The sequence below is a fragment of the Motacilla alba genome, chromosome 3, assembly GCF_015832195.1.
Source record: "Motacilla alba alba isolate MOTALB_02 chromosome 3, Motacilla_alba_V1.0_pri, whole genome shotgun sequence".
Taxonomy (NCBI): Eukaryota; Metazoa; Chordata; class Aves; order Passeriformes; family Motacillidae; genus Motacilla; species Motacilla alba.
The window spans coordinates 111,055,966-111,074,747 of NC_052018.1; the positions used below are offsets into that span (position 1 = coordinate 111,055,966).

Sequence of the window (18,782 nt, forward strand, 5' to 3'; positions counted from 1 at the left end):
TGCAGGCCTAGGCTTGGCTGTGTCACTTACCCACACAGGAGCTACATCAGGAAGGTAATTCAGTGTTCTCACCGTGGTATAAAAATAACCTTAATGGGTTTTGTGATTGCTTCCTTGGGAGGAGACTTTTAGAAAATGCTAAAAGATGTATTTAATGAAAAAGAAGCAGATCAAAGCCAAATAGTTTTTCTTCTTTTGTTGTTCGGTTTGTGTTTGTTTGTTTGTTTGAAAGAACCAGTTTAATTAGAGTTTGGAGGTTTGTTATGAGTGGAAATTTTGATTTTAAACTTGCTTATAGATGTGGAAATAAAAAGCTGAATGTGGATCTGCATGTCCCAGGGGCCTCTCTGCCAGACTGGCTCATATCCATGAGTCCAGGTGAGAAGCTCCCAAAGCATGGGATGCTCTGTTTGGAGGGGGACGAGGAGTAGAGCTGGCTTTACCTGAATCCCAGTCATTGAGGACATTGTTATCGCTGTGAAAATGTGCATCAGAGGCTGTCACATTTTTAATGCTGTTTAGGAGTGCAAAGCTCTTTTGTCTGGAACTGTTCCTGTCCTGGCTGCAGAAAGCCCAAGAAAGAGCCTCCACCAGGCTCAGGCACTGCTCCGCTGGGAGCTTTGCTGGGCAAGCTCATCTGCCCAGACTGGAGAGGTTTCCCTCTGTCCCAGCATCCTGGTATGTCACATGACACATCCCTGTGTGTCTGGAGTTAGGAGTGTGGCAGTGCCCCACAAAATGAGACATCAACCAAATTTCTTCTCAGCTGTTGTCGTGTGCAGTGACCCCACACTGAGCCAGCCTGGGCCCTGCAGTCAGTCCTGGCCATGCCACTGCGAGTGCAAAGCCTCAGAAATGGGGAACTGCCTGTCTGGGCAGGTACTGATTCACTGCAAGCCAACGATTCCACATGGACTAATGGGTCTGTGCTGGGCAGAACCGTGGGTTTCATTGCAGAGCCTGACACGTGCACACAGAGTCCATCCCCTCCCCTTTTTACACCTTCACTTTTAGTTTGCAAGATTTCCTTGGGTATTCTTCAGCTTTTCCTCATCTCTGTGAGCTCTCCCTGGTAGCAGAAATATTTCTGAGCAGGTAAGCGATGGAATAGACATGACTCCTTACAGAGCACGTCTGTGTGTGTATATATATATATATATATTTACAGATGTGCATATATGTATGCAAATTTGGCACTGCACAGAATAATTCTGGCCCACTTACAGATGGCTTTAATCTGGGAGCAGGCAGAGGGGGCACAGAGCAGGCCCTGCCATGCAGCAGGAGTGTGGAAGGATATATGGACACGCAGCTAACGAGAAGGGAAGGGAAGTGGCTGGAGGCTGAAGGGATATAATGGGTCCCCAATGTGGCAAGCACATATGCTGCCACACAGCAAATGCAAAGTGCCACCACCAGTGACAAGTGGATTGCACCTAAGGAAAACAGCTGTGCCCAGTGCCCAAATGCAGTCAGCCTCCCGACCCCGCGTGTCCCTGCTCTGATGTGGATTAAACTGGTCAGGTCTGGAGGCCTCTCTGAGCGCGCCTTGCGCAGCAATAATGGCTCAGTAAATCTCTGGGATACCTCTTGCACGGCTGCCTCTTTTGCATTTGCAATCTTGCATTTGTGGGATTGTTTTATTTTGTTTTATCTTAATTTATGCTGCTGCACTCGGCATGGTGGGAGCACTTTGATTATCTGTGTAGTTCATTGCATGGTTTAGTGCAGTTCTGTGTTACAAGCCCTCCCACATAACCCTGTTATTTGTTCATAATATTTCTATTTTGAAGAAACATCCTTTGACACCTGAGCTGGATCTGCTTTTCTTAGGCATAAATATAATTGTCCCTGGTGAAGAGCATCTCCCTGACTGGTCCCATCCCCTCTGTATATATTTGAATATATAAAATATTAATAAATGATGCCACATGTTTAATCATATCCGTTTGACTCTACGAGGCTCGGTATATGTAGGCTTTCCTGTTAACTGCCTCTGTGATATCTACATACTGTTGATTTGTTGTTGAGCTGGAGTTTTAAAAGCAAAATAAAACTGAGGTTTGCAGTTTGATTTGAATTAATCAGGTCTGATTAGACAGGAACACATCAGGCTGTTCTGGAAATCCCTGAATCTCTCTAATTCAATTTCATGTGTTATTCAAAAAGAAATAGTTCATAGCTTAAGCAAAAGCGCTATTTATTTAACACTGTTTTTTTCAGAGTGCTAAATCTTATGGAGGGGGGCATCGTGATGATGTTCAGGGTGTAGGAAAGAAAGCGTTTTGTTTTATGAAAATACAGATATTTTAGAATGGAGTCACCTGCTGGTAGATCTCATAAATGTACATAAAAGGATGCTCCCTAATATTATTAGTTTGGGTTTTTTTCTTCCCATCACCCTGGCTGCCCATCTAGGAAGCTTTGATAGCTGGAGCCACAAAACCAGAAGACTGTATTTAGTTTGATAAGCCAATTTAAAGAGAAAGGTTGGAATTATGTATGGCAGAGGACAATTATGCAAACTAAATGATTCTTCAATTAATAATGAGATCCATGAAAGGCAAAGGAGACAGGATGCTCCTGTGAGAAGGAGAAGGCTCCTGGTCCCCACCTCGGCGTGGCGGCTCCCAAACAGAACCTGGAGTGGCTCTGCTGGTGCCGTCTCTCCGGGGGAAGCCTCCAGTGGAAGATGGGCATTCCTGGACAGCTTTTCCTGGGATGCTCTCCACCTCCCAGAGCTCTGTCAGGCGGCGGCGAGCGGGGCTGGGTGAGCGCCTCTCCGGCCGCACACTGAGAGGTGCCGGGGAGGTGACAATGCCAACCCACCCTTCCCTTCCTTGCCCTCGGGACGGACGCAGCCCCTCCTCCAGAGCCGCCAGCTCGGCCTTCTCCCAGGAGCTCTGGTCCCTCTTGTCCGTGCCTGGCTGAGCCAGAGCAAGCCCGAAGTTAGAGATGCTGAAGAGGCGACAGTTTGCGGCCTGAAGCAGCGTGAGGAGCCGGGGGCAGAGCAGGAGCGCCGGGAGAAGGGGAAGCAGCGATTATCGGAGTGATTGTTCGGGAGGGCGATAGTGGGAGGTGCTGCAAGTGACAGGGATTCACTACGGGACGCAAATCACTTAAGGCAAAGCCATTAGGATCAATTTAAAATACCAAAGAGGGAGGCTAAAGTGACAATAGCATATTTTAATTGAAATCACAAATATCATTCTGGCTTAAAAGACCAGGCAGAGTTACTCTATCGAAACACAGGAAAAACTTTTCCTTTTTAATTAAAAAAACCCAACAAAACAAAAAAACAAACAAACAAAAACACCAAAACAAAAACCCAAACCAACCAAACAAAAAAACCCCAAATCAAAGATCAAAATGGAACTATGTTTTTTTTTTCAAAAATTTCTTAAATCCCATCTATCTATCATCTATCTATCTATCTATCTTTCTAACATTCTATTTTCTCTTGACTTGATGGTCGTATTATAAATGGAATTAACTACATTACTAATGCTTTTAATTTGATTTTAATAGAGCCTAGGGTTGAAGCATGGAATCAGCACACGTCCCATTAAAAGAAAAACACAGTTACAGGGACAATAAATAGCATGTCCAGATAAACACTTTTATCTGTGTGCTAGTTTTCTTTATTGAGCTGAGTAGCCCATGTGCACAGAGTGGGGTTTTTAAAGACTTTTTTCCAAAGCTGAAGTCCACATGATGAGATTGTTACTGGTTTTGGCAGCAGCAATGTGAACTTGGTAAAAGAGCCTGGCATGGGAATCCACCGAGTCCTGACATATCCCATTTGCCCCGAACTCTTTGATTTCTGCTCACAGAATCTGACATGTGTTGGGCATTGACCTTGCTCTTTTAAATAAGCTTATTTTAGAAGACCTCTGCAGAACGCTGTGTGTTTGGCCTCGATGTAAGCTGTTAGGGAAATGTAGTACAAACACAGAAGTTGTATGTTTTGAATGCCAGAGATGTTAAGCAGCAGAGCAGTTGGTAAAAGCTGTACTTCTGACTGCTTTCTGTGCTCTCAACACGTGTCCTGAAAGAAAAGAAAAATTATTTATCCTGCTTTCGTGTGAAGGTTGTTATTCATTTATTTTTAGCAGGAAGTTCAGGACCAGACTGCTTTTTCAGTCCTACATATTCCAGCTTGGGCTCTCAGACTCTCAGTGGAGCAAAAGCAGGTTTTTTGAAAAGTGACTGTTGGGGGTGTCCTGGCTCAGTGTCTCACTGTCCTGTAGAATCACCCCTGGAAATCTCTGCAGAGAGGTGCTCAGGGACAGGAGTGGCTTTTCCTGATGGAGCAGCACCTTCACCCTGCATTTCAGGAAGGGCTGTGACCTTCAGCAGAGATCTGGTTCCCATTCCCTTCAGGGGAGCGGCTGAGGTGGAAGCTCAGCCCAAGGGCTGCAATCTTGCCAATGCCAGCAAGGAAACAAATCACTGGGCCCCAACATGGCAACACACACGGGAGAGGGATTGGAAGTGCCTTTAAGAAACAGGTACAAAAATATCCCTCACTCAGCCTCTCTCCGCTCAAGCCACTGGAGAGCTACCAACCCCAGAAACGGCAAGAGCAGAAGAAAACTTGGAAACACCTGGGATGTTGAAGTGGTGCCCACACTCCTGCACCCCTGCCTTGGGCTTTGAGCTCTGGAGCCTGGAAATTCCATTAGCTGGACAACATGTTCCCAGGAAGGGCTGCTGAGTCTCGCCATGCCTGAGGAAGTGGCAGTAATATTCTACAAAAAGGAAAGCAGGGCATCCAGTCACCAAAATAAATGTAAATTTCAATTTGTGGCCATGTGCAGCTCTTCAGGACAAAACCTGGCTCGGTGTGGAGCAAGGAAAGGCAGCTGAGCTGTGCCAGGACATTGATAACCCTGTTCCATGGCTCTGAGCACTCGGCTCGGTTGGCTTCCCAAGCCCCCAGGATGGCCATGGAGACCCACCTCTGGCACTGGGGTGAGAGGCTGTGAGTGTTTCAGGGAGCATTTCCTTGGCTGAAGCACTCCGGAGTGGATTTCCCCTCTCTCCACAAAGCCTCCTCCCTGATTCAGCAGTGGCACAGGGAAGCCCTCCTGGCCCATGAATAATTCATCTCCAGCGTGTGCACGGGGTTCAGAGCCTGACCCAGACAGTTTTTTAGGGAAATAAGTGAGCATCCTGCCGTCGGTGCCAGTGCTGGTGGCTGCTCCATGGGGATGGGCTGGAGCGGTGCCATCAGCCAGCGGGAGGGATGGCAGAGCTGCTGCCCCTCCTGCAAAGGGGGCTGCCTGAAATTCCCTTAACCGCCACTCTCAGGCTCATTTTGCCAGTGAAGTGGCTTTTATTTGTTGTGAGTTCTTCGTACAGAACAAAACCTAAATAATGTAACATATTCCGGGCTCTGGGCAGATAAAAATTGAAAGGGCCGGGGTGTTTGTGTGAGTGGAATGATAGCGACAAGCTCCGCATGGGGTCCCCAAGGATGGTGTCGGGGGACTCGATCCCCATAAAATGATGAAAGACTCTGATGTAATGGTGCTCTGTGAAACAATTTGAACATAAATGCTACTGTCTCTCCCATTAGCAAATGACTGCCATTGTACCAGGATTTTTTTATTTTGGTATGTGTTTTGAGCACACTGAGACCAAAAACTTGAATTTTGATAGTGCTGCAGGAAGATTTAAAGGTTGTGGTGGACTAAAAATTGAAATGCAAATCACACTTTCCCACAACCTCCTGCTGAGACCCAAATTTTTATAGATCAGGTCATGCAGTCCTGATGAAGAATCAGTGATCTGCCTTTCCTGGGATTCACAAATTAGTTGTGGTCCAAGGTATCATTTCCTACAACAGAACTGTAACTTAGCAAGTGAAAGTTTGTCACTGAAGACAGTCTCCTGATCTTACATTAATTTTTCCAGCTGCAGTGCCACTAAGGATCCTTTCCCAGACAATGCAAACACACACATCACAGCTCCCCACTCTGCAACATGCTCTCACTGAATATAAACACACTGTATATATTGATCCTCTCTCTCTCTTGCTTTTTTTCTTCCCCAGCGTGCAGGTGGTAAAACACTGACTGCCATGAACTTCATCAGGGAAAAAAAAAAAAAAAAGAGGAAAAAGCTGTGGTTTGGAAGCAGCTGGATGGCAAACTGCAGGCTGGGAATGTGGCTGCCAAAACCACCACAAGGAGAGTGGGGCATAGAGGCATTTGTGGAGCATTCCGTTTGCTAATTGCTCGTGGAATTTCAGGTAATGAACATCCAATGTGATTTGTACAATAGGGAGTGGCCTGGGTTTTGCTTTCCAGTGTGGCTTTTTTCCATCACTGTTGTTTTTATTGCTATCATTACAAATGCCCAGCTCTCTCTGGCTGGGAGCACAGCTCACAGAGGGGCTGTGGGGCAGCACAGGCCAGTTTTAGCCATGCACATGCCAGGCAGTACCAGCACACATCTCCGGGCCTGCTGTGTCCCAGGGCAGGATCTGCTCCTGGCTATGAGAGGACAGATCCCTCTCAATGCTTCACCTCTCCAAACACAGGAATCTGCTGGGGGTTCCCAAGTGCTGCTTGCAGGCTCAGTTTGTAACAGTTTTGAGCTGGTTCTCTGTGCCCTGAACCACTGAGGATTCCCAGGAACCTTTCTGGTCACTCCTTTCCCTTCCAGCTATTTAGAGGTTCCTTCTACACAAAAATGTGCTGGAAATTCCCACCAGCAGTGCATCTCTGGTTTGCATCTGGTTGCCATCCTGCAACTTTACCCAGTCCTACAACTTACTGCTAATTAGCTCCCAGCTAATGGTGATCCCTGCCAGTGCTGCAGCATTCCCCAGTCCGTGGGCATTAATGAGAATTAGCATTTGTTGAGGGCCATGGTGGGAGCTGCCTGTCTGCGGCATTTCAGGGGTCCCTGTTGCTGGAATGTTTGATTGCCTCCTCCAGTAATTAGCACTGACACTGAGCAAGTTTTTCAAAGGTCTCACTTGGCTGTGCAGAGACCAAAGACACACTGGGCTCTGTCTCTGGTGAGGAGAGGCCAATAATAATGTATTCCCCAATAATAATATATTCCCCAATAATAATTTATTCTCTAATAATGATGCATTCCCCAATAATAATGTATTCCCCAATAATGATGTATTCCCCAATAATAATATATTCCCCAATAATAATTTATTCCCTAATAATGATGCATTCCCCAATAATGAACCATTCCCCAGTAATAATGTATTCCCCAATAATGATGCATTCCCCAATAATAATGTATTTCCCTGCTTCCCTCCACTCCCCTGGCACAGGTAACTGAGTGACAAGGGATTGAGTCAGTGGCTGTGCTGGTGCACTTTTCCCTGCTTTGTTGTCCTGCATGAAATGCTCTTTCAGTACTTTTTTTAATGTGTAGAGAACAATTAAAACATTTTAACCTTAAGTCAATTGCCTCCTTGGTTTGGGAATATGGTGGTAGTTAAAATGCTTCAGGAATTTGGCACACCAGCAGTGAGTGGGCCCTTCCATGTCTGTTCAAAAGAGGAGGCATAACCAGAATTAAAGCAGAGGGAATACAGAGAAATACAGGCCCCTTGTAACCCTTGAGGGGTGCATGAGCACATGCCTGGTGCTTCTTTAGGAACACCAACTCCCTGTTTGGAAAAAGAGGTGCTGGGGAATGTCGCTGTCCCCTGGTCACCTTCCCAAAGGCGCTCTGCAGGGAGAGGCACGCGCTGCTCATGCCGCCCGCGGCTCCGGCCCGGCCTGGCGCTGCACAAGGAGCTTTTTCCGTGTGCTACTGTGCAGAGGAGGCTGCTCTCGCCTGGCCCTGAGGAAGATGAGCTACAGGAATATGCAAGGGGCTTTTTTTATAGCTCGGGGCCCAGGGGGGGAAGCAGTGGTCATGAGCAGAGGCTGGAACTTGGCTTGTTAAGTAAATCTCGGGCTGTAGCTGGTTTTAATTTATTTTTTGTTTTATGTGCAGGAGACTGGGCCTTGCAGGCCTGGCTAATATCAAAGCCTGGGGTTTTGTAGATTTTTAATCAAGGTCCACTTTGGGGGGTTCTGCTTTCGGGGCTTGCGGACGTGTAGGATTTTTTGGTCATGTTTTTCATTTTTTCTTGCTGCAGTGTCTGGATTTCTTTAGTTCAACTTTTCCATTCTTCAGACTTGAGCCAAGTGAGCGATTTCAAATTACCCAGCACTTTCCAGAGATGTTTTTTTTGGTTGTTGTTCGGGGGTTTTTTTGGTTTGGGATATTTCTTTTTTTTTTTCTGAAGCAGACTTGCAGTCCAGTTTCTCTGAAAATCACAGATGGCATTGCAATCCTACCCCGTTGCCTCTCAATAATTGGCGTTCTTTGCACTGTCTGAATAGTTTATTGTTCATCAAATCTGTATGAAAGGAATTTTATATAATTTTTTTGTTTGTTTCGTCCCTCTGCTGGCAGGAAAAGTAAATCCCAAAGTATTTCAGCAGGTGCTATTAATATGCAAATAATGGAGAGTACACTGGGTCTAATAGACCTCCCAACTACATGGGAGGTGTCGCTGTTGGAGCAAATTAGCTTTCTGTAATTTGCATGCTTTTCACAGCCTCCTGGGATTATATTTTAGATCAGAGACAATAAAAGCATATGCTGTTAGTTTTAAATGTAACTAATTTTAGACTTTGAAACCATTTTAACCTAACTTCTTAGTGTTAAACTGTTATTTGCACAGAAACTTTCCACAGAGCTTGTAATTTGCACAGCCTTTCTGTTCCCCCATCAACTGCTCCATCTCTCTTTCCAGGTTGAAAGAGAAGAAGGGAATCTACCAGGTGGCTGCATCTCGAAAAAAAGGTATTTCTCACAAAATCCAGATTGTCCTAGCTTGGTTCTGAGTCTGCATTCTGATCCTGATGGGGTCTAGATCGAGCTTTTTATGTCAAACTGCTTCTGTCCCACTTGGCATCTCCGTATGGTGTACATCCATCCCAGAAGGATGCTGTGGCCCCTGCTGGCTGCTCACGAAGGGAAGAGGCTGCTCCTACCATCAGAAAATCTTCTTTGCTCACCCGGCAGAGCAGAGTCCCTGAGCTGCTGTGGCACTAAAGCCCAGTGTGGCGGTGCCTGGTGAGAGTCTGTTGGGAAACTCTGTTGGGAACAAACGGGAGGAAAAGCAGGGATTTCACTGCAGGCTCAGTCTGTAGAGTCACACGTTGCTGGCTTGTACTGGCACATTATCAATGGCACTTCCCAATTGGTATTGACAGCAGAAATTCCACTGCTGATGCCTGTGCTTTGGGACAGTGGGAATGATGGGGCCTATGGAGCTGTGTCTGTGTTCCAGGGGCTGCCATGGCTGCTTCGTGCTGGGCTGGCCAGGTGGGTGACACAAGCCCTGTCCCTTGTCCCCACCCTGCCCTTGTGCAGCTGGTAGGATTTCTGCTGCATGGAAGGAGGGCTGTGAGGGCCGTGAGAGGAGCTGGAGACAGAGCTGTGAGTCTGGGGAAGGTGCAGAGGCAGCCCCCGTGTTTTGTCCCAGTGCCCAAGGGTGAGATTTGGGAGTTCCCTGTGGCACAGCTGCTCCATTGCCCATAGATCTCTGTGCAGGGTGTCCAGATCACTGGGGCTTGTGGGGTGGTGGCATCCTTTACTTCAGAGTTCAGGGGTAGGATCAGATGTGCGGAGGAGATGGCAGCCAGGTGGATCAAGTTAACCTGATCAAAGTTATTTCTGCCATGGGAAAGGTGAGTGTGGCATGAGAGAGTGAGCCTGACAGGGGTCCTTTGAGACAAGAAACTCTTGGGATGCAGCTTTGGCCCTACAGCAATGTGTGGTGAGACTCATCTGAATCTTTGGGGCCACGACCTTGCCAGTGTTGAACTGGTGTGTTTCACACAGAAAATGTATAGAAGCAGTCTGTTTCCTGAGGACTGCTCTTAAAGCTGGAAAATACTGGGTGCTAATTTTTTTTCTTACATCTCACCCTAAATGTTTTCTAGCATTAATACCAGTGACCTCCCACTTCTGCTGCTTTTTATTAATGGGATGTGGCTTGCCTGTTATAAGCCTGGGCACTGGAGTTGGAAGCACTTGCTTTATTTAAAAAGGAAAACAAAAAGAAAGAAAAAAGGGCTCTGATTACTCAGGTGTCGACAGAAAAAAACTGCGATGTTGCGCCAGATGGCTGCATTTGTGAAGCAGAGTGTAGTCAGAAGGAAAGTGGAAGGAGACAAGGCAAGTGTACATCAGGAGTGTGAAAACATGACCAAAATACCTTCAGCCTTGTTTCACCAACACTGGATTAGGAGGCAACTGTGGTGAGATGCAAGCAAAGAAAAGCAGAAGGGGACACTGTTTGGAAAACAAAAATGTCTTTCACAAAAGCTTTGAATTAACAGAAATCAGGAGGTTTTGCATTAAATGGGCCAGTGCCTCGGAGCAGTGTGCCAAGTGCCACTGGGAAGCGCCACACGTGACGGGGTGAAGCAGTGGTGGCAGCAGGTTGTGCCGGGCTCAGGGTGCACTGGAGCAGGAGGTGCTGCTGCCAGGCATTGCGGAGTGCCCGCTGTGCCCGGGACTCCAGCGCTGCCCAGCGCCTGCCATGGCTGCACGGCCCAGCAAGGGCTTCCCAGGGCTGTGGGAGCTGGGCTGGCTCCTCCCTGTGCCCGTGCCCTCAGGTGGCACCCGGGAGCCCTCGTGGCTGGGGTCAGGGTTATGTGCACCCCAGAGTGGGCACTTGTGGCACCAGCACTGGCTGGTTTGTGCCTCAGGCTGTTTGGACTCGTTCCCCACCTCCTGCAGAAGCTTCACTCAACTTCTGCTGCCAGGCCAAGTCCGTGCCAAGCTTGTAAAAGCCGAGCCCTTGGCAGGCCCGTGGGCAGGGGCTTTGTTACCCTTTTATATCCTGAAACAGAGCCTGGACACTTTCAGCTTTGCTTCCATGCTGACACTTTTGGCTGTCACACAGGGAAAAGTTTAGATTAGTTTGATCTCAGATCACAAATCCAAATTTAATTTTTTTTCCATGCTTAAGCATGGCTGGCTCTGCCCAGACTGCTTTGGAGTTCTACCCTCTCTCCTCCTCTGTGGTGTCTCATGGGAAGAGGAGGCTCTGACATGGGCACAGAGGGGCCACTCTGGAGGTGTGGCCTCTTGTGTCTTAGCCTTGGTTGTATCTTGGTTTACAAACTTGGTGGTGCTTGGGTTTTGTCACCAGAGTCTGAAATCCTGGTGTTCTTAGGCTGCATTTGATTGAGAACATGGTGAGGAAAATACGTGGTGATTCACCCAAATAATTTCCAAACATCTGTCTCACCTCCCCAACCCCAAAACTACCTCCCCTGTTCACAGGTGCTTCCTAGCAATGAACTTCATCCAAAGATACTGAAGGTAGGTTATGTTTCTAACAATAGGTACAGAGAAAGTGGCAGGAACATGGATCTTCCTCTGATCCCTGCTCTGGCACAGCTAAAGCTTGCATGTGAGTTTCATTCTTTTATTTTTATAAAATCTGAATTTCTACACTAACTTTGGATCAAAACTTTATTCTCCACACCAGGAAGATGTTTTGGGGTTTTTTTTTTATTTGCTACAAGCTGCATTGTCTTATTTGGGGAGTATGTTCACAATTGAGAAAGAATTGCCTTTATTAACAAATCAAAAGCTTGTGCTGTCAAAACTGAAATCGTTCTACCTTTTTATGTGCAAATTAGAGCTTCTGTCAAACCTTCAGCCATGGTGCCTTTAATTTGTGGAAACATAAAAATATCTGGCTTAATATTCAAATATTCTGCATGAGGAAGGAAATAGGAAATATTTGAAGTGATGCATTGCAGTCAAGATTCTAGAAAAATCACATTTGAAAGAAATGAAGTTGTGCTTTAACAAAATTTATTTTCCCTACTTTTGCCAGAGTTCAGAGCAGTCCTTAGAAGTGTGTTGAAGTTATACAGGTGCCTGAATATCTGGTTGGATCATGGCCTTTGGGAGTGAACCAAGCTAAATCTAAGTGTGTCCAGGGCAGGGGAGCTACATCCGCTGGGTTTTTCCTTAGGAAAGGGTCACAAGATTTTTTTTTTTTTTTTTAATTAATGGCAAAGGTACTGAGAAACTTTTCAGTCAATTCATTAAAGTTGGGATTTAAAAAAACAAACAAACAAACAAAAAAAGCCACAACTATTGGTTTCAGGGTGGTAACTTGTGTGTTGGAAGGTATTTATAGAGAGGGTGAAATTCTGATTATCTGAAGCTGGGCCCTGGTTCTATATTTAGGTTTCCAAATAAAGAGCTGTGTGCCCAGCAAGGTGAGGCACTGACGGACTGAACCTGAGCTCCTTCCAGCTCAAACACTTTGGGTTTGAGCCTGAGGCAGCCCACACTCACCCTGAGCCTGGAGCTGCTGCTTTCCTTCTGCTCTTTGAAGCAGCTTGTCCTGCTGTGGGCCTGGTTCTGTTGGGAGGACAAGGAGAACCCTGCAGAACCACCTGCAGAAAGCCTTTTCAGTGTGCTCAGTGTCTTTAGCTGCATTTTGGCTGATTAGAGCTTTTTCCTAGCATCCCAGCAGGCTACTTCATGTTAAATTCTCAGCTCTCCTGTGACCCAGGAGCATTTCCCATGGCTCTTTGAGAGGAGGGGCCTGTCCAGGCAGGCTGTGTTTGCCCATTGTTTTTTTCCAATCATATATGAGAATATCTCATCCTGTTTTGGGGAGGTTTAAATGGATTCCCTTTCACCTCGTTATTTCCAAGGCCTGAACCAGGAACTTTTGCTCTTCTGCGGAGCTGAGAGGAGAGGAAGTGGCTGTTCCTTGGGGAGCAGCTTCAGTTCCTGAAGTGCCAGTGCCATTATCCCACAGGAAAGGCCACTGGAGCAGTGCTTTAGTGATGCCCGTGGCCAGGCCGGGATGTGCCCATGGAACCCCGGTGCAGGTGTTGTTTCCAGGCACCTGGCTCCAGCAGAAGAGCCCTTCCCACCACACCAGTAGGGTCACAACCACCCACTTCTGTGCAGAAGGTGCAGAAAATATCCCATCAGTTGCTGTCAACTGTCAGAAGTTCCTTTTGGGGTGAATTATTGTCCGCAGGCATCCAGAACACTTGGTCCCCTGTAACTTTAATGCTAATGCTGTCAGCAGTGCAGAATTCCAGCATCCAAGGTTTTACATTTAGTTCTTCTGGCTCATCTCTCCAAGGGGGCTCCTACAGGCTGAACGTGCAGTGCCCTGCATGTGAAGGTGTTTATTAGCCCATTACCCATAATTAATGGCAAGGCAGCTACTGAGGCTGTGGGCAGTCCTGGGCAAAGCCTGCACGTTCTCTTTTCGTAGCCATGCCCCAGCATGAATTATATCATGTTCATATTCAGCCTCTCACCATCAGAGACCAACAAAGTGGTTTGGGTTGGGATCTCCTCTTTCAGGCCATAAACATATGATCCAGCCACCCCATAAAGTACATTCCTGCAGCTTTCCATGAATTCTCAGGCATAGCTGTGGCACGCAGCTGGGTTTGAGTCTGGTCCTTGCAGCTGGTGAAATCCTGCCCAGCACAGCTCTAAGGCGTGGTGTGAAACAGGCACTGGAGCTTCACTGGTGAGTTTCGCCTCTGCTGCAGTCACAACTATCATTATTTTGCTAAAATCGTGGATACTGTGCTGTCCCCCCCCCCTGCTTCCATGCAGGGATTCAGGGACAAAGCTCTCTGAATTGCCACAGTTTGCTGTGGTGGGAGGTGCAGGATGGAGATGAGGGCACTGGTGGGCCAGGCACCTCCCTGGCAACTTCTCCCCTGCCAGGAGTGCTGCAGCCTCGTGCACTTGATCCTTTAATTGGCCCATGTGCAGGCTGGACAGCTCTCTCTTTATTACTGTTATTATTATGCAATCAGACACTACTTACCTTCAGAAAGTGCTGGAGATGCACTATTTATACAGAAACCAAGCACACCGAGACCCATTTTCTCCATGGTGATTGCAGATAATATGGAAAGCTCTGCTTTGATTCATTAGTAGAGCAAAAGACATAGTCAGGATTATTTGGTGTAATTCACAGCACTTCAAAATGCATATATTTTCATAATACTCTACCACTTGGGCTGGTAACTCAAGCTTTGCTGTAATGCTGTCGTCTTAAAATTGGGGTGGTGCCATTTTTTCACTGGAACATGCCAACCTGGAAGCTCATTAAGTGTGGCATTTGTGGTGAGTGACCATAGTGCAGTGTTCGTAAAACTGCTCCGAGCTCAGGAGGATCCCTGGCACCTCCAGAGCCCTCAGAGTGAAGGGCTTGGGGAGCCAACAGGCTGAAAACTTGTTTTCATACAATCATAGAATGGTTTGGGCTGGATGGGAACCTTGACGATTGTCCAGTTCCAGCCCCCCAAAAAGGCACAACTCAGGGGGGAAAAAAAATCTAAGGAATTTTGTTTCTCGGGTTGAAAAATAGAACCAGTGAGTTAATTTTAATGAGCTCATTTTGTTTAGGAGAAAAGTATCTTTTAGTATTTCATTTGGATAAAATTCTGTGCTGCATGTACTCGGTGTTGTTTTCTGACAAGGTGAGTAAGCAGAACTCCTCAGATTAGCATTTCTTATTTCATACCCTTTCCTTTCTTGCCTTACCAGGACCATCCTTGGGCTGCACTGACCTGGGCGTGACTTCATCCAAGCCAGTGCTGGATGAGCCTCCAAATTCTTGCCACTTCCATTCACACAAACATCCAGCTCCATCCTGTGAAAATCTCTGAGTTTAGGCCCAGCTTTAAAGACAGAGTTTCAAAAACTCCTTCTGACCAATGGTAACTTTTGGCAAATCCTTGTCATTTCCAAGAGTGGGTACGAATTGTTTTCTAAAAATTCAGATGGCAATTTCTGACAGCTATTTACAATTCTTTCACTCAACCGTCATGTGCACATAAGATCTCACCACCCTCACAGCAAGGTTTGTCCACTGGAGGATTTAAAATATCACTGCTTAAGTGATTAAACTTACCTCACACTCCTGAGACCACCTTGAAGGGGTTTATCCTTTTCTCCTTTCACCACCCATCTCTCTGGGACTTTGCTGGGCACTGGGCACATATAATTTACATGTCTGACTTCAGTTGCTTGGTGACCAGGGCTTTTCTTTTAGTACCATGAATTAAAATGTTCCAACTGTGACCTGAAAATCTTCCTCAGCCCATCCTGGGAAAAGGCAACGTGGTCAGACAAGCTTTTCCCTCAGTTCCCAGCTTCTCCCACCTCTAAACCTGAGATCACCCGTGTACCTGATTTCCCAGCTCAATCCCTATAATCAGTTACATATTTTAAAATAATTGTCTGAAAAAATGGACAGAAATTATGAGGATCATTACCAGTGAGAAGCTGCCTTCACTGCTGCCATTCCCCCATGTATGTATTTGTTTCTCTGTCTTAACACCTGAAATGTTTGGGAAAAAATTTAAACATGTCCAATGACCGCATTTAATGCAGGAGCTTTCACACCTCTGGGCTCTGTATTTATAGCTCTGTCATGTTTCTTTCTTGTACTGGCCTGGAGAAGAGGATTTTTCTTTTTTTTTTCTTATCTGATGAAAAGGTTGTCAGTCATGATGTGGTTATTGCAGCACAAAATATTGCCTAAAACTTGACCCTGAACAAATTTTGTACAAGGACAGTTTACCCCAGAATTCCAAAGGAGGTGAAATCCTCCTCACGCTCTCCAAAGAAGGAAGCTGCTTGGGGTAGATAAAATTGGGCTGAGTCTCAAAATGCATCATGGAGCCTCAATTTTAAGTGCAGTGTCTGATCCTGGCTGAAGCCACTCTGCTCCTAGTGTTATTCCACTGCACTTGGAGTTTAACGTGGATTAACATGGATTTTCATTGCTGGGCGAGTCAGAAATTTAAAAATTACATGCAATAATCATGGTGTATGGCTTCAAAATATTCAAGGTACTTTTAGCCTTATCAAATGACAATTGTTCAATGAGTGTTGCCAACCAAAAACTGTTTCCAAAAAGTGGAATAATTTCTAATAAATTAGGACCTTCAGGAATGTCCCATCCCCTTCCTTTCCATTCACATTGTCCATGAACAGACTGTGATTTTTCTTTTTTCATTTTTTTTTTCCATTAGACATAATTAATTCCCAAAGTCTTTTGTAGAGGGAGGATAACTTTTCCTGCCTCTAGACATGGTTCTTGTGAAGCAGACAAGAGGGGCTGTGCTCACAGACTGCTTACATGGGGCTGGTTCTTTTCCCTGTTGAATGAATGGGACTTAGGGAAGTTTCTCCATTTAAGTTGTGTTATTTGTTCAGAACTTCTCTCTGCAAATAATTTAAATGTTCTGGTTCACTCATTGTCAGAATGGCTGGAGGTAGCAAATGCAACCCCTGACCCGCTGAAATGCACAGGAAATATTTCATATGGCAGTGCAGGACTTTATTCTTCCAAAATGCAGAATCCTTGGTTAAGGGCTCAACCATAAAATATTTCCTCACTCTGCTGAGTCCCTCATCGGCCACTGCTCGTGGGCCCTTTATGAGCAGTTACCTGAGCTCCTCCACTGTAACCAGGAACCTTCACTCTGGTAACCTTTTAAGAGCTGTAGTAAAAAAAATGAACCTCAAGAACTGCTGTCTTTTAAAGTCGAGTGCCCCCACTCCTGGCCAAAGGGAGGGCTGGGTGGTTGGTGTTCCAGTGAGACACAAAGCCAAGAGGGCTCTGTTTTCACATGCTAATGAAGCCCAAGGTGACAGGAATTTGGCAGAGCCCGATCCCAGCAGCTGCGGGCCAGGATGGAACTGGCCATGGCATTACACTGAAGCATCACTGAACACAAGCCTACAGCCTGCTCCTAGAACTTCATCAGAAATTAATCCAGCGCCAAATGCCCTCACCATGGCCCAGGCTTTTGGCAAAGTGTTTTTCAGATTAAGTGAGTAATATTTTGGTAATTTAAGAGCCCAGTGTCCAGACCCTGGATCGTTTGCTTTCTTCCCAGAAATACTTCGGAGGTGCTCAGTGCCCAGTGAGCTTCCAGGGTGAATCGTCAGTAAAGGGTACCCTCACCCAGAGGAGATGCATTTCAGAGCACTTGTGCTGTGAAATGGGATTAGGGATCATCTTCAATCTTTACCAGTGCTCCAGAAAAGAAAAACAAGAAAAATGATCAGAGCAAATTATAAATTTTTAAAGCAGATTTTTGAAGTTCGCCTTTTGTGCGCCAACCTCACGCCCCTGAGGCACAAACACAGTGGCCCCACATCCAAGTCAGTGGGGCTGCTCTGAATTCCATTTCGGGGATGCTCTGACCATTCAGGTGCCACAGGAGCGATGGCTCTGTCCCAGGAGTGCCACTCACTGCACTGGGCACAGGAAGATGTGCCCACAAACAGCTCCTGCAAAGTAAAACCAAACAGAAAGACCAACCTCTGCCAGACCAGGGGGTTTATTTACCTTGAGGTGAAACACAGCTGTTCTTTGCCACTTCTCTCTGGACAGGAATTCAGCTCTGCATTTTAACAGAAAACATTGGAAATAAAACATTTTCAGGTGACGGGAGAAATTTCAAGTTCTTTAAAATTACAGTGAAATCAATAAGAAAACAAGCACAGGGTGTGCTATTCAGTCACCTCCCTTTCCTTTTTTTCCCCCCAGAAAGCCATTTCCAGCTGGATTTTCCCCAAGATGTTAATATTGTGCTGGGTTTAATGCTGACTGAAGCAAGGTAGCAAGTGGTTATTGCAGGCCTGACATGCCTGTTCTGCCAGGGAACAGCGTGAGCTTTCAACTCAGAAAACAAGGTGAACTTTGTTGGGTCATCAATCTGCTTTTGCCTGGCTTGGCCAGGCATGTGCTCACAACGAGGATGACTTTAATTCAGGATCAGTTTATTTGTACTTTCCTTAGTCAAGGCCTGAGTGGTAAGGGTGGAAAGTGTTCAACCCCAAGGTTTTGGGTTTTTTTTTCTGGAAAACAAGTTCTTCTTTTGAAGAACTGGTCTGAAGTTTGTAATGGTAGCTTTGTAGGCAATTTGCGCACAGAGCTGATGTTCCTGATGGTGAAACAAGACGTTGAAACATTTTAAACAGAGCCAGGCAAAGGCAATCTTTCCATTTTCTGTTTCCTAGAGTGTGCTTGCAAAGGACAACCACTCTTTAGTTGTTCCTCTTCAGCATGAATTCCTGTCCCATCTCCTTCATTCCTCAGCAGGAACACAGCTCCATGTCTCTGTAATGTGACACAGAACCAGCACTGAAAATGGGCTTTAAATGGTGCCACTATGTTGATTTAGTTGGATTTTGCCTGAGAAATAACATGCAAATTAAAGCATTACTCACAAAGGTGTGCACCGTACTTAAAAAAATACACCTTTAATGCTCAGGGTCCAAACATTCCTGTTTTCTGTTTCAAATACTTCATCAGCTCCATTTCCCCTTGGTTTTCTTTCTTTAAGCCTGATGCTGCTCCTAGGATGTGTGTGCTTGTATTTGTGTGCATGTGTAGGCCCATGATTGTTTCTACTGCTAAAGCTGGCAACGTCGCTACTGTTTTCCAAGCTCAGTTACTATTTTGGCAAAGCATGGATATTTGGGGATATGAAAACGGCTCAGCCGCCTTAAGGAAAAAAAATTCCATAGGTTTTTGTTTCCATACTTTCCAGTTTTCCACTCATCAGTTGCAGGCTCGTGTTGAAAAATGCCTTTCAGTGTCAGGACTTCTGAAGAGCAAACCCCGGCGGTGGGGAGCTCACCCTCCCTGAGCAGGACTGGCTGCTGTAAGGGAATAAATAACAAATAACACAAGCAGATGAATATTA

The 18,782-nt window shown here is 46.0% G+C and overlaps 2 long non-coding RNA genes across 6 annotated transcripts in view; one reads left to right on the top strand and one right to left on the bottom strand.

Moving 5' to 3' along the window:
* Window positions 1-11,521, top strand: part of LOC119698845 — a 55,223-nt gene extending 43,702 nt beyond the window's left edge. The window contains exons 3-5 of the long non-coding RNA XR_005256289.1: window positions 6,059-6,256; window positions 8,786-8,835; window positions 11,394-11,521. This is a non-coding gene — a long non-coding RNA (uncharacterized LOC119698845). The remainder of the gene's footprint in view (window positions 1-6,058; window positions 6,257-8,785; window positions 8,836-11,393) is intronic.
* A 3,529-nt stretch (window positions 11,522-15,050) lies between these two features.
* The window catches only part of LOC119698844, a 193,687-nt gene continuing 189,955 nt past the window's right edge, over window positions 15,051-18,782 (bottom strand). For 2 of the 5 annotated variants that reach the window (XR_005256286.1, XR_005256284.1), the window contains exon 12: window positions 18,659-18,738. This is a non-coding gene — a long non-coding RNA (uncharacterized LOC119698844). Of the gene's footprint in view, window positions 15,163-17,357; window positions 17,475-18,619; window positions 18,739-18,782 lie in introns of those variants that run through there. The other 3 variants (XR_005256288.1, XR_005256285.1, XR_005256287.1) reach the window with 3 other exon arrangements.